General features: G+C 35.4%; 1 protein-coding gene across 7 annotated transcripts in view; it reads left to right on the top strand.

Moving 5' to 3' along the window:
* Positions 1–8,232: 8,232 nt before the first annotated feature.
* The window catches only part of LOC109545460 (octopamine receptor beta-2R), a 68,798-nt gene continuing 62,555 nt past the window's right edge, over positions 8,233–14,475 (top strand). For 4 of the 7 annotated variants that reach the window (XM_048667002.1, XM_019916170.2, XM_048666999.1 and 1 more), the window contains exon 1: positions 8,233–8,318. The gene's annotated coding sequence lies outside the window, so the exon portion shown is untranslated. The other 3 variants (XM_019916171.2, XM_048667000.1, XM_048667001.1) reach the window with 2 other exon arrangements.

Genomic DNA, 14,475 nt, shown 5'->3' with positions numbered 1-14,475 from the left:
CCCGTTGTTATCATAATTAATTGTTAGGTCTTAGGTTATAAATTAGGTGTTAGGTTATATTGAAGAATTTTGCAAACCGAAAATAATACTCTCAGAATGCCAAGAAAAATAGCTGAAAGTAAAAGAAATCAATATAAACAGTATTTCGCTTTGTGTGCAAAATGGACAAAATTAATACTCCAAATATATGCTAAGGCTTAAAGTAGCAACAACCCTACACATGTAAGTAAAAATATGTGTAAGTGTCTGAACAAAGAATTCTAGTCTCTTCCCAGATTTGATTGTCCTGACTAATCACCTGTTAGGCCTAATTAATCTTAGAATGTTTAAAAGTGTTGCAATTGTGATGTATTTTAGTGTATGATGAAGCTATTGACGAACTGTGTTTGTTTTTTAAATTAATGACTGATTTTTTTAACTATCTGTTATTTTAGAAAAACTGATGATGGTGGAAAACACCGAAACGTATTTTAATTGATAAATAGAGACAATAAATGACTGAAGCCCAGGAATTAATTTTGATTTGGAATTGAAACACAGTCAGGAAAGTATGTATAATTTTTATACAGGTTTATTCAAATGTGCTGCAGAAAATTAAGAGGTTTTTTTGAAGGATTTGAACTGATCAACTTATCCAGCTTCTGCGACTTTGTTTTCCAACTGACTATTTTGTTAATGTTGTCTATAATTTCTTTAAATTTGGTTCTACTGATTTCGTTCAGTTTTGCCTGTTCTTTTCTTTAGCCTTATTCAATTATTTATTGGATGCGATTGCTCTTGGTATGTGTATTTTGTGCCTCCTCACAAGGTTAAGAAAAATATCTGAAAAAAGTAGCATTAAGCTCAGTGACGCTCTATATGACCTCCATCCATTTAGCTCTATAAATTTTCTAAAGTAATTTTCAAATTTAACTAAAATATGTTTAATGTCTTGGTTATGATTTATATTAATATTGTTAACTGCATTCACTATTCTAATTCAAATAATCAGTATTTGTAACTGGAGTTTCAAACACAGCATTATTTAATATATATACATAATCTTTATTTCCTATAGAAAAAGGCTGTCGACTCAATCGGTCTTTCTGCCCTATTTAAATAATTCAAAAAATCAAATCAATCAATCAAGGAAAGGATCAAGAGGAATAAAGTCGGGGCTATTAGGGGGCCATGGGATGAAACCAGCTCGTCCACTCCAGGTATCAAAAGTTTAGTTCCAAAGTGCCACCGGGCGAACATTGTGGGGTGAAAGGAAATTTTATGCGTATCTTCATTAACAAATGTTGTTCTCATCTGCTCTTAATAATTTGTCCACAAATTTGATTTTTCTGATTAAGGTATTCAGTAATTTTTATCAGATCCATCCTGGGTTTGATCCTAGTTTCTAATCCCCCCAAACAAACCCATTGGATTTTAATCGGCAGATTTGTTTAAAAAATCTCTTCCTCACAAGAAACACATATAGGGGCCCCAATTAGGGTGCACCACAACTCAAAACCCGATAGATTTGAATTGCAATTGCGAAAGTTTTTTGCGATTGAATTGGATTTTTAATTGCACGAATGTCAGGATGAGCTGAAGAAGTGGAAAAATGGAAGTAAGGCGCCGAGTGCTGAAGAGCAATTAGTAATAAATCTTAGCGTCCGCAGGCGACCTTTATCAGCGTCCTTTGGGTGCAAATCAGCAGCGCCGCGTCCAGATCGGCGGCCGTCGCCAGTCTCAGGACGCGCGTCGTGCGACCAGCTCATCCTGCCGCGATCGATCCTGCTAATATTCGCACGTCGAGGGCCGTTAAAACAACGTCGACTTTAACGATACGGCGGGAAAAAACGGTCGCAAATTTTCGAAAAATTTCCCTCCYCCTAGGAAAAGTGGCGACATTTTCGCAAATAATCAACTTTGTGTGGTTCTGCGATTTTTCTGTGTTTTGCGAGCGTTGKACTGTTTTGCCGTGTTTGAAACTGGTGAAACCAAAGAATTGTGCACGTTCACGGATTTGCCATTGTTCACTTTGAATTCAAACCATTGTTAGGTTGGTAGCAATTTTTTTAAATGTTTTTTTTGTGATTTGTCTATTAATTATATCGTTTCTACTTTTGAATGTTTGTCGACATGTTTTTTTCAGTCTCTGATAATGGTCTTAACAGGTGTTAAAAAAATCTGCATGCCTACCAGATTTGGGTAATTATCGAAGAGCCAAAATGGTCCAATTTTTGCAAAGTTTAATAAAGTTTCAAAGTTATTTTCTAGTCGGGGAACATCCGTTTAAAATTTTGCGGTTGGTTGGGCCTCCGAAAGGGCCAGATTTGAGATATGCGGACTTTTAAGTGCGGCCACAAAAGAAAAACTTGATGAATGAAAACAGTCGAAAAAGTCGTGAATAAAATGGCAATAATCCACACATTTTATATAATATATGAATGTCTTTGACCAAGCCTTTTTCAATGTGAGCTCCGAAAGACAACGCACATTTCCTGCATTTGCTGTGAAATTTCCTTGCATTAACAAAACAGTTGGGTTTTCGCAGCCATTGCTGGAAACTGGTGAGTTTTTGAGGATTTTTGGCCGTCGTGGAGAATGTGAAAAACCTCTGAAGATGCAAACCTCTCGTGCTTGCGAAACGTCGCGAAAAAGCGCACCGGTTTCCTGGTGTTATTTTTTTGTTGCTTTTATTCTAAAACATACACTGGCACATACACGTGATACTTTTGTTTAATTTAACTTATAGACTTTTAAGATGCACTTGGTTTTGGGGTTTTTGTTTTACGCTTGTTTGGTAGTTCCACTTAACTCAATAATTTACCTAAAATTCAGTCTAAATTTGCCTTCAAAGCGCTGGGCGAGAATGAGCAGAAATTTAATAATAATAAACGAGTTTCTAAAATAAATAGTTTTCAACATCTCAGCGGCTTTTCAGTTAGAAAACCCAACATTTGTATCTTCAATGCTTTAGCTTCATAACTCTAGCTCTAAAATAAGCCTCACAATGATTTTTTTTTATTCATTTTTAACCCCTCCTAACTAGCAGATGCAAGTAATCAGTATTCCGCTACAGTAAATATTAACCTGCAGTTCACTATTCATTAGCAGATAGTTTTTCGCTAAACCCAAACAATCAGGAACTGATAAACTCTCAGTTACTCAATGCTTTTATTGCACAAACAATATCAGTGCAGTAATTGATCCATCGGCTCATGATATGTGGATGGTTAGAAGTTTGTTGAATTTTGCGATATTCTATATTGTTCGCTTTCATTTGGCCGTGTTTTTCCACCGAATAAATACTGCATTTAGTCAATGTGGAATAAAATTGCACATTTGCCTTCAGTGTTTGAAGGTTATACAAAAAATATGTACCAATAGGAACTTTTGGTTTTAAGCCGATTTAGTTCCTGAATTACAAGAACAATTATCGTCATCAGCTGAATTTACTCTGGAAAAATACACTCTTGAAACCTGCATTTTATTATTATTATTTTTAACTATAAATTTACAGTTGTACGTCTTTCTGACTATTTTCTCATTAAGCTTCGTTTGATACTTTTAAGCACGTTTAAATTCAAATTGGACTAAAGCGTTTTACGGCAGCCCTTCAAATGCTCTTGTTCTATATTCAAGCGAATTTACTAATCTTTTTAACCTATTTGAAGTTTCCATTTGACTCTGCAATTGCTTGGCATTCACTGAAACTCGTGTCATTTAATTTAATATACTTGTTATTGAATTGATGCCTACTATGCCCAATTAAGTGCAATAAAACAATCGTTTTATGACATTTTCGGAAATGTTTTACATGCGAAGCCAACACTGCGTCGTTTCGTTGGGTGAAGTAAGTGCGAATTTTTCTAAACTGCAGTTTAGTAAGCGATTTATATCGATAGTGTCTGGGCGAATAGTGGAAATATAAGTGAGGCGATTTTATTAAATTGGTCGCATCCTGAGCTAGTAGGTAGGAATAATAATTGCTTTGCAATGATCAAATGATATAATCAGACGGTTTTATGAGCCAAATAAATATATGGCTGGTTATCGCTTTTTTAAGTTTCCTTGGCTAATGATAAGCGATGCAGGAGGAAATGAGCATATTGGAAAGTCGAAATGGGCCTCAAGTCCAATTTTTGCTTGGTTCAGTGATACTTTGTTTAATTTAAATTTAAAAAGTGCACTACTTTACAGTTTTTTTTGTACTTTTGGCTTCATACATCTCCAAATACAAAATTCAGGGTAGTCAGATCTGGTGATCTCGGTGGCCAATGGTGGGCCATCCAGCCACCTCTGAAATGTTTTCTTAGAAAAAGCCTAACGATTTTCCGTCTATCATAACTTAAAATTATGCGTGATATCTAAAGAAACTTCCTCCAATATTTCCTCTAACGATCTTAAACACCCAACAACAAAAAATGTAGAATGCCGCAGCATATAATAATAGTAAATCGACGTTGTAAATTGTATTCTTGCGAAGCTTGGGGATTTTCCGGCGACCATCGATGATTATTCTCACATTGTTAATTCGATTTCGAGTAAACTGAGCTTTGTCCGTAAACAAGCACTTGAGGAATCGTCCGTTTTCACGAATCATTTCAGAAAATTGACATTTTAAATTTTTAAATCTTGTCCAACCAATGGGTTTAAAAGTGCATTGTTATACGCCCTGAAAAAATCTGCAAATTAAGAGAGTGAAGATCGACATGGCCGGAAGCGGGGAGTAGAGAATGTGCACTTGGAATGATAATCACCGCAGAAATGTGACGAAATTTATCCCAGTGTGGGCAAATATTCGACAGTTTTATCATTAAAAACCCGTTTTTTTTTTAAATAACAACCATTGTCTTTACAACTTCAACAATATTGCCCACAACATGCAAGGTCAACATCAACGAATCCATTGAAATTTCCGAGCGAACATTCCCAAATCGTTGATGCCTTTATTATCAATACAGCACATATCATGTAACACATGTGAATCTCGTCGGCTATTGAAAACAATTACCATTGATATGTTAATGATGATTTTCTATAAACAAAATAAACGCTCGATTAAAATCTATTTACAGAGTACTTAAACATCGTAATGTGATGAAGTGCCGCTGCCATGTTTACATTTTCCGATCCAAGTTTTTGATTCCGCTTAAAGTTGGATTGCTGTTGAACAAACATTTGTATTTATATAAAGTGGCGGTTGCGAATCTAGATCAAAAACATGAAAATGGTTGCAACAGCAGCAAGAGAAACGTCTAGCAAAATTGATTGGACAATTTCCATTCATAGTGGGGTGTGTTAGCGTTAAATAAATAATCGCAATGTGCTACGGCCACAAATCAGAAGGCAATAATTTTTAATTTTGCTACTGGGATATTTGGCAATATTCAATAATAGCCGTGTGTGGTAAATTGGTTTTTCTCAAAAGCGCATAAAAACGCCGGATAAATGGCTCATAAAACCCATAGAATAATTACCACAGGTTGAATCGAAACAACAGTCTGATAATGAGCGCAGTTGGTTTTCATGGGCATTAAACAATTCCCCATTAAGTTCACCTTGTTTGTGTTGTTTGGATAAGCTTCGATTTTTAATTGTAGTTAAGTTCTGAGCTGTTCGACTCACATCTATTATTCAAACATTTTTAATCGCTGAAATCGATTCTTTAATTGGATTCGCTAATTTTCATTAGCGCCGTGATTTTTCCTTAAAGCAATCAAATGAAATTGTTCAGCGCGGCTCATAACCATTGAAAACCTAAAATTCAATGGTGCGTTTTTTCAATGCGAATGATCAAAATATACACGCAATTCATTATAATCTCAATTGTTTACGAACAATTCTATAAAAAGCCTGAACATTTTAAATATGGTGTTTCTAATTTAAATGGGAACAGATCGTCTCTTATCTTGCATTCTTATCAATCCAAGCCTTTAACCCAATCGAAACCGACTGGATTTCGGACCCAAAAATAGAAGTAATTTGGTTAAAAACGCCTGTTTAGTTCACATGAAAAACAATTGTTTCAAGCGCGGCATCCCGGATGTGCTAAAGGTCGCAGAACAACAATTTTTAAAAACATTTTAATGTTGCATTCATTGTAAATTAGCCATATTATACGCATATACTGGGTGGTTCAGCTCATATCCAGAAATTTCTCTTTAAGGCTCTACCGGGCCTTAATTGGTTTTATTTCAATTTATTTGCACAAAGTAACTGGAAACGAAGCACACGTTAAGTCGTAAAAATACACATGCACTGGTAAGTACGTAATTTTTGCTACATTTTTACTTAGGCAGCACTAATTTTTATAGCTGATGTTTACTTTGACCAACAGTTTGATCCGTTTCAATAATCGCACAATTTTTTTATATTCATTATCTAGTTTTTAATTTAAAAATTGATCAAAGACTTTCTGGCAGACCACACATGAATGGGGTTTTCACATCCGTCGATTTCCAAGTTTATGCTTTATCTGAAAAATCAGTCAGAATTGCGATTTGCTTGAAAATTACCAGGTTTGACTAAGCGAATTATCCGCTTTTACAAACCGGAAAAGAAACTGCATGGCTACTCTGTGTTAGCAATGAGGAATTTTTTGAAGTACTTATGTCGACTTACAAGCTTTGGTTTTGCATAGCAGTTTGAGCTGAAAGTTTGGGGATTTAAAAAAATCGGCATAAACAGTGATGGTATTTTAATTAGCAAATCTGGTAGAGTGAAGTGTGTGTAATAAATGAGTCTTACGTAAATGTACTCTCTTCTTTAGACTGGACTTGAGGAATTTTTGTAAATGGCTCAGCTTGAACTTTTTTGTCAGGTTTATTGAAAGTTTGCCTTTTGCCGGCAAATCAGCCTGCAGACGGTTTAGATTAAAATTTGACCCTTTTCTAGCCACTGATCCCTCATGGAATTGGACAAAATTTCACGCGTTTAGTTGCTCTATATTGTACGTGAGAAATTTTTGAAAATGGCTCAGCTTGAAATTTTTTGTCACGCTCAACTGCAAGTTTGCGTTTTGTCGGAAAATCAGCCTACTGGCGATTTAGGTTAAAATTTGGCCCTTTTCTAGTCACTAATCCTTGATAGAATTGGACAAAACTTCACGTGTTTAGTTGCTCTAGATTGAACGTGAGAAATTTGTGAAAATGGCTCAGCTTGAACTTTTTTGTCAGGCTCAACAGAAAGTTTGTTTTTTTGCCGCAAAATCAGTTTGCAGGCGGTTAGATTAAAATTTACCCCTTTTCTAGCCACTGATCCTTAATAGAATTAGACAAAATTTCACGTGTCTAGTTGCTCTAGATTGGAAGTGAGAAAATTTTGAAAATGGCTCAGCTTGAACTTTTTTATCAGGCCCAACAGAAAGTTTGTTTTTTTGCCGCAAAATTAGCTTGCAGGCGGTTTAGATTAAAATTTGGGCCTTTTCTGGCCACTGATCCTTGATAGAATTGGACAAAATTTCACGCGTTTAGTTGCTCTAGATTAAACGTGAACATTTTTTTAAAATGGCTTAGCTTGAACTTTTTTGTCAGGCTCAACAAAAAGTTTGATTTTTTTGCCGGAAAATCAGCCTGCAGGCGGTTTAGATTAAAATTTGGCCCTTTTCTAGCCACTGATCCTTGATAGAATTGGACAAAATTTCACGTGTCTAGTTGCTCTAGATTGGATCACAATGATTTTTTTTTATTCATTTTTAACCCCTCCTAACTAGCAGATGCAAGTAATCAGTATTCCGCTACAGTAAATATTAACCTGCAGTTCACTATTCATTAGCAGATAGTTTTTCGCTAAACCCAAACAATCAGGAACTGATAAACTCTCAGTTACTCAATGCTTTTATTGCACAAACAATATCAGTGCAGTAATTGATCCATCGGCTCATGATATGTGGATGGTTAGAAGTTTGTTGAATTTTGCGATATTCTATATTGTTCGCTTTCATTTGGCCGTGTTTTTCCACCGAATAAATACTGCATTTAGTCAATGTGGAATAAAATTGCACATTTGCCTTCAGTGTTTGAAGGTTATACAAAAAATATGTACCAATAGGAACTTTTGGTTTTAAGCCGATTTAGTTCCTGAATTACAAGAACAATTATCGTCATCAGCTGAATTTACTCTGGAAAAATACACTCTTGAAACCTGCATTTTATTATTATTATTTTTAACTATAAATTTACAGTTGTACGTCTTTCTGACTATTTTCTCATTAAGCTTCGTTTGATACTTTTAAGCACGTTTAAATTCACTGTTTTGCCGTGTTTGAAACTGGTGAAACCAAAGAATTGTGCACGTTCACGGATTTGCCATTGTTCACTTTGAATTCAAACCATTGTTAGGTTGGTAGCAATTTTTTTAAATGTTTTTTTTGTGATTTGTCTATTAATTATATCGTTTCTACTTTTGAATGTTTGTCGACATGTTTTTTTCAGTCTCTGATAATGGTCTTAACAGGTGTTAAAAAAATCTGCATGCCTACCAGATTTGGGTAATTATCGAAGAGCCAAAATGGTCCAATTTTTGCAAAGTTTAATAAAGTTTCAAAGTTATTTTCTAGTCGGGGAACATCCGTTTAAAATTTTGCGGTTGGTTGGGCCTCCGAAAGGGCCAGATTTGAGATATGCGGACTTTTAAGTGCGGCCACAAAAGAAAAACTTGATGAATGAAAACAGTCGAAAAAGTCGTGAATAAAATGGCAATAATCCACACATTTTATATAATATATGAATGTCTTTGACCAAGCCTTTTTCAATGTGAGCTCCGAAAGACAACGCACATTTCCTGCATTTGCTGTGAAATTTCCTTGCATTAACAAAACAGTTGGGTTTTCGCAGCCATTGCTGGAAACTGGTGAGTTTTTGAGGATTTTTGGCCGTCGTGGAGAATGTGAAAAACCTCTGAAGATGCAAACCTCTCGTGCTTGCGAAACGTCGCGAAAAAGCGCACCGGTTTCCTGGTGTTATTTTTTTGTTGCTTTTATTCTAAAACATACACTGGCACATACACGTGATACTTTTGTTTAATTTAACTTATAGACTTTTAAGATGCACTTGGTTTTGGGGTTTTTGTTTTACGCTTGTTTGGTAGTTCCACTTAACTCAATAATTTACCTAAAATTCAGTCTAAATTTGCCTTCAAAGCGCTGGGCGAGAATGAGCAGAAATTTAATAATAATAAACGAGTTTCTAAAATAAATAGTTTTCAACATCTCAGCGGCTTTTCAGTTAGAAAACCCAACATTTGTATCTTCAATGCTTTAGCTTCATAACTCTAGCTCTAAAATAAGCCTCACAATGATTTTTTTTTATTCATTTTTAACCCCTCCTAACTAGCAGATGCAAGTAATCAGTATTCCGCTACAGTAAATATTAACCTGCAGTTCACTATTCATTAGCAGATAGTTTTTCGCTAAACCCAAACAATCAGGAACTGATAAACTCTCAGTTACTCAATGCTTTTATTGCACAAACAATATCAGTGCAGTAATTGATCCATCGGCTCATGATATGTGGATGGTTAGAAGTTTGTTGAATTTTGCGATATTCTATATTGTTCGCTTTCATTTGGCCGTGTTTTTCCACCGAATAAATACTGCATTTAGTCAATGTGGAATAAAATTGCACATTTGCCTTCAGTGTTTGAAGGTTATACAAAAAATATGTACCAATAGGAACTTTTGGTTTTAAGCCGATTTAGTTCCTGAATTACAAGAACAATTATCGTCATCAGCTGAATTTACTCTGGAAAAATACACTCTTGAAACCTGCATTTTATTATTATTATTTTTAACTATAAATTTACAGTTGTACGTCTTTCTGACTATTTTCTCATTAAGCTTCGTTTGATACTTTTAAGCACGTTTAAATTCAAATTGGACTAAAGCGTTTTACGGCAGCCCTTCAAATGCTCTTGTTCTATATTCAAGCGAATTTACTAATCTTTTTAACCTATTTGAAGTTTCCATTTGACTCTGCAATTGCTTGGCATTCACTGAAACTCGTGTCATTTAATTTAATATACTTGTTATTGAATTGATGCCTACTATGCCCAATTAAGTGCAATAAAACAATCGTTTTATGACATTTTCGGAAATGTTTTACATGCGAAGCCAACACTGCGTCGTTTCGTTGGGTGAAGTAAGTGCGAATTTTTCTAAACTGCAGTTTAGTAAGCGATTTATATCGATAGTGTCTGGGCGAATAGTGGAAATATAAGTGAGGCGATTTTATTAAATTGGTCGCATCCTGAGCTAGTAGGTAGGAATAATAATTGCTTTGCAATGATCAAATGATATAATCAGACGGTTTTATGAGCCAAATAAATATATGGCTGGTTATCGCTTTTTTAAGTTTCCTTGGCTAATGATAAGCGATGCAGGAGGAAATGAGCATATTGGAAAGTCGAAATGGGCCTCAAGTCCAATTTTTGCTTGGTTCAGTGATACTTTGTTTAATTTAAATTTAAAAAGTGCACTACTTTACAGTTTTTTTTGTACTTTTGGCTTCATACATCTCCAAATACAAAATTCAGGGTAGTCAGATCTGGTGATCTCGGTGGCCAATGGTGGGCCATCCAGCCACCTCTGAAATGTTTTCTTAGAAAAAGCCTAACGATTTTCCGTCTATCATAACTTAAAATTATGCGTGATATCTAAAGAAACTTCCTCCAATATTTCCTCTAACGATCTTAAACACCCAACAACAAAAAATGTAGAATGCCGCAGCATATAATAATAGTAAATCGACGTTGTAAATTGTATTCTTGCGAAGCTTGGGGATTTTCCGGCGACCATCGATGATTATTCTCACATTGTTAATTCGATTTCGAGTAAACTGAGCTTTGTCCGTAAACAAGCACTTGAGGAATCGTCCGTTTTCACGAATCATTTCAGAAAATTGACATTTTAAATTTTTAAATCTTGTCCAACCAATGGGTTTAAAAGTGCATTGTTATACGCCCTGAAAAAATCTGCAAATTAAGAGAGTGAAGATCGACATGGCCGGAAGCGGGGAGTAGAGAATGTGCACTTGGAATGATAATCACCGCAGAAATGTGACGAAATTTATCCCAGTGTGGGCAAATATTCGACAGTTTTATCATTAAAAACCCGTTTTTTTTTTAAATAACAACCATTGTCTTTACAACTTCAACAATATTGCCCACAACATGCAAGGTCAACATCAACGAATCCATTGAAATTTCCGAGCGAACATTCCCAAATCGTTGATGCCTTTATTATCAATACAGCACATATCATGTAACACATGTGAATCTCGTCGGCTATTGAAAACAATTACCATTGATATGTTAATGATGATTTTCTATAAACAAAATAAACGCTCGATTAAAATCTATTTACAGAGTACTTAAACATCGTAATGTGATGAAGTGCCGCTGCCATGTTTACATTTTCCGATCCAAGTTTTTGATTCCGCTTAAAGTTGGATTGCTGTTGAACAAACATTTGTATTTATATAAAGTGGCGGTTGCGAATCTAGATCAAAAACATGAAAATGGTTGCAACAGCAGCAAGAGAAACGTCTAGCAAAATTGATTGGACAATTTCCATTCATAGTGGGGTGTGTTAGCGTTAAATAAATAATCGCAATGTGCTACGGCCACAAATCAGAAGGCAATAATTTTTAATTTTGCTACTGGGATATTTGGCAATATTCAATAATAGCCGTGTGTGGTAAATTGGTTTTTCTCAAAAGCGCATAAAAACGCCGGATAAATGGCTCATAAAACCCATAGAATAATTACCACAGGTTGAATCGAAACAACAGTCTGATAATGAGCGCAGTTGGTTTTCATGGGCATTAAACAATTCCCCATTAAGTTCACCTTGTTTGTGTTGTTTGGATAAGCTTCGATTTTTAATTGTAGTTAAGTTCTGAGCTGTTCGACTCACATCTATTATTCAAACATTTTTAATCGCTGAAATCGATTCTTTAATTGGATTCGCTAATTTTCATTAGCGCCGTGATTTTTCCTTAAAGCAATCAAATGAAATTGTTCAGCGCGGCTCATAACCATTGAAAACCTAAAATTCAATGGTGCGTTTTTTCAATGCGAATGATCAAAATATACACGCAATTCATTATAATCTCAATTGTTTACGAACAATTCTATAAAAAGCCTGAACATTTTAAATATGGTGTTTCTAATTTAAATGGGAACAGATCGTCTCTTATCTTGCATTCTTATCAATCCAAGCCTTTAACCCAATCGAAACCGACTGGATTTCGGACCCAAAAATAGAAGTAATTTGGTTAAAAACGCCTGTTTAGTTCACATGAAAAACAATTGTTTCAAGCGCGGCATCCCGGATGTGCTAAAGGTCGCAGAACAACAATTTTTAAAAACATTTTAATGTTGCATTCATTGTAAATTAGCCATATTATACGCATATACTGGGTGGTTCAGCTCATATCCAGAAATTTCTCTTTAAGGCTCTACCGGGCCTTAATTGGTTTTATTTCAATTTATTTGCACAAAGTAACTGGAAACGAAGCACACGTTAAGTCGTAAAAATACACATGCACTGGTAAGTACGTAATTTTTGCTACATTTTTACTTAGGCAGCACTAATTTTTATAGCTGATGTTTACTTTGACCAACAGTTTGATCCGTTTCAATAATCGCACAATTTTTTTATATTCATTATCTAGTTTTTAATTTAAAAATTGATCAAAGACTTTCTGGCAGACCACACATGAATGGGGTTTTCACATCCGTCCGTTTCCAAGTTTATGCTTTATCTGAAAAATCAGTCAGAATTGCGATTTGCTTGAAAGTTACCAGGTTTGAATAAGCGAATTATCCTCTTTTACAAACCGGAAAAAAAACTGTGTGGCGACTCTGTGTTAGAAACGAGGAATTTTTGGAAGTAGGTACTTATGTCGACTTGCAAGCTTTGGTTTTGCATGGTAGTCTGAGCTGAAAGTTTGGGGATTTAATAAAAAATCGGTATAAACTGCGATGGCATTTTATTTTGCAAATCTGGTAGAGTGAAGTGAGCGTAAGGAATGAGCCTGACGTAAATGTGCAATCTTCTTTAGGCTGGACTTGAGGAATTTTTGAAAATGGGTTAGCATGAACTTTTTTGTCAAGCTCAACAGAAAGTTTGTTTTTTTGCCGCAAAATCAGCTTGCAGGCGGTTAGATTAAAATTCGGCCCTTTTCTAGCCACTGATCCTTAATAGAATTGAACAAAAGTTCACGCGTTTAGTTGCTCTAGATTGGACGTGAGAAATTTTTCAAAATAGCTCACTTTGAACTTTTTTGTCAGGCTCAACTGCAAGTTTGCATTTTGTCGGAAAATCAGCCTACTGGCGATTTAGGTTAAAATTTGGCCCTTTTCTAGTCACTAATCCTTGATAGAATTGGACAAAATTTCACGCGTTTAGTTGCTTTAGATTGAACGTGAAATTTTTTTTTAAATGGCTTAGCTTGAACTTTTTTGTCAGGCTCAACAAAAAGTTTGATTTTTTTGCCGGAAAATCGGCCTGCAGGCGGATTAGATTAAAATTTGGCCCTTTTCTAGCCACTGATCCTTGATAGAATTTGACAAAATTTCACGTGTCTAGTTGCTCTAGATTGGACGTGAGAAATTTTTGAAAATGGCTCAGCTTGAACTTTTTTGTCAGGCTCAACAGAAAGCTTGTTTTTTTGCCACAAAATCAGCTTACAGGCGGTTAGATTAAAATTTGGCCCTTTTCTAGCCACTGATCCTTTATAGAATTGGACAAAATTTCACGCGTTTAGTTGCTCTAGATTGGACGTGAGAAATTTTTCAAAATGGCTCACTTTGAACTTTTTTGTCAGGCTCAACTGCAAGTTTGCGTTTTGTCGGAAAATCAGCCTACTGGCGATTTAGGTTAAAATTTGGCCCTTTTCTAGTCACTAATCCTTGATAGAATTGGACAAAACTTCACGTGTTTAGTTGCTCTAGATTGGACGTGAGAAATTTTTGAAAATGACTCAGCTTGAACTTTTTTGTCAGCCTCAACAGAAAGTTTGTTTTTCTGCCGCAAAATCAGCTTGCAGGCGGTTAGATTAAAATTTGACCCTTTTCTAGCCAGTGATCCTTGATAGAATTGGACAAAATTTCACGTGTCTAGTTGCTCTAGATTGGAAGTGAGAAAATTTTGAAAATGGCTCAGCTTGAACTTTTTTATCAGGCCCAACAGAAAGTTTGTTTTTTTGCCGCAAAATTAGCTTGCAGGCGGTTTAGATTAAAATTTGGGCCTTTTCTGGCCACTGATCCTTGATAGAATTGGACAAAATTTCACGCGTTTAGTTGCTCTAGATTAAACGTGAACATTTTTTTAAAATGGCTTAGCTTGAACTTTTTTGTCAGGCTCAACAAAAAGTTTGATTTTTTTGCCGGAAAATCAGCCTGCAGGCGGTTTAGATTAAAATTTGGCCCTTTTCTAGCCACTGATCCTTGATAGAATTGGACAAAATTTCACGTGTCTAGTTGCTCTAGATTGGA

The sequence above is a fragment of the Dendroctonus ponderosae genome, unplaced genomic scaffold (genome assembly GCF_020466585.1).
Source record: "Dendroctonus ponderosae isolate FM_Combo_2020 unplaced genomic scaffold, Dpon_F_20191213v2 Dpon_F_20191213_5, whole genome shotgun sequence".
NCBI classification, from domain to species: domain Eukaryota; kingdom Metazoa; phylum Arthropoda; class Insecta; order Coleoptera; family Curculionidae; genus Dendroctonus; species Dendroctonus ponderosae.
This window is presented reverse-complemented; position numbering and strand designations above follow the sequence as displayed.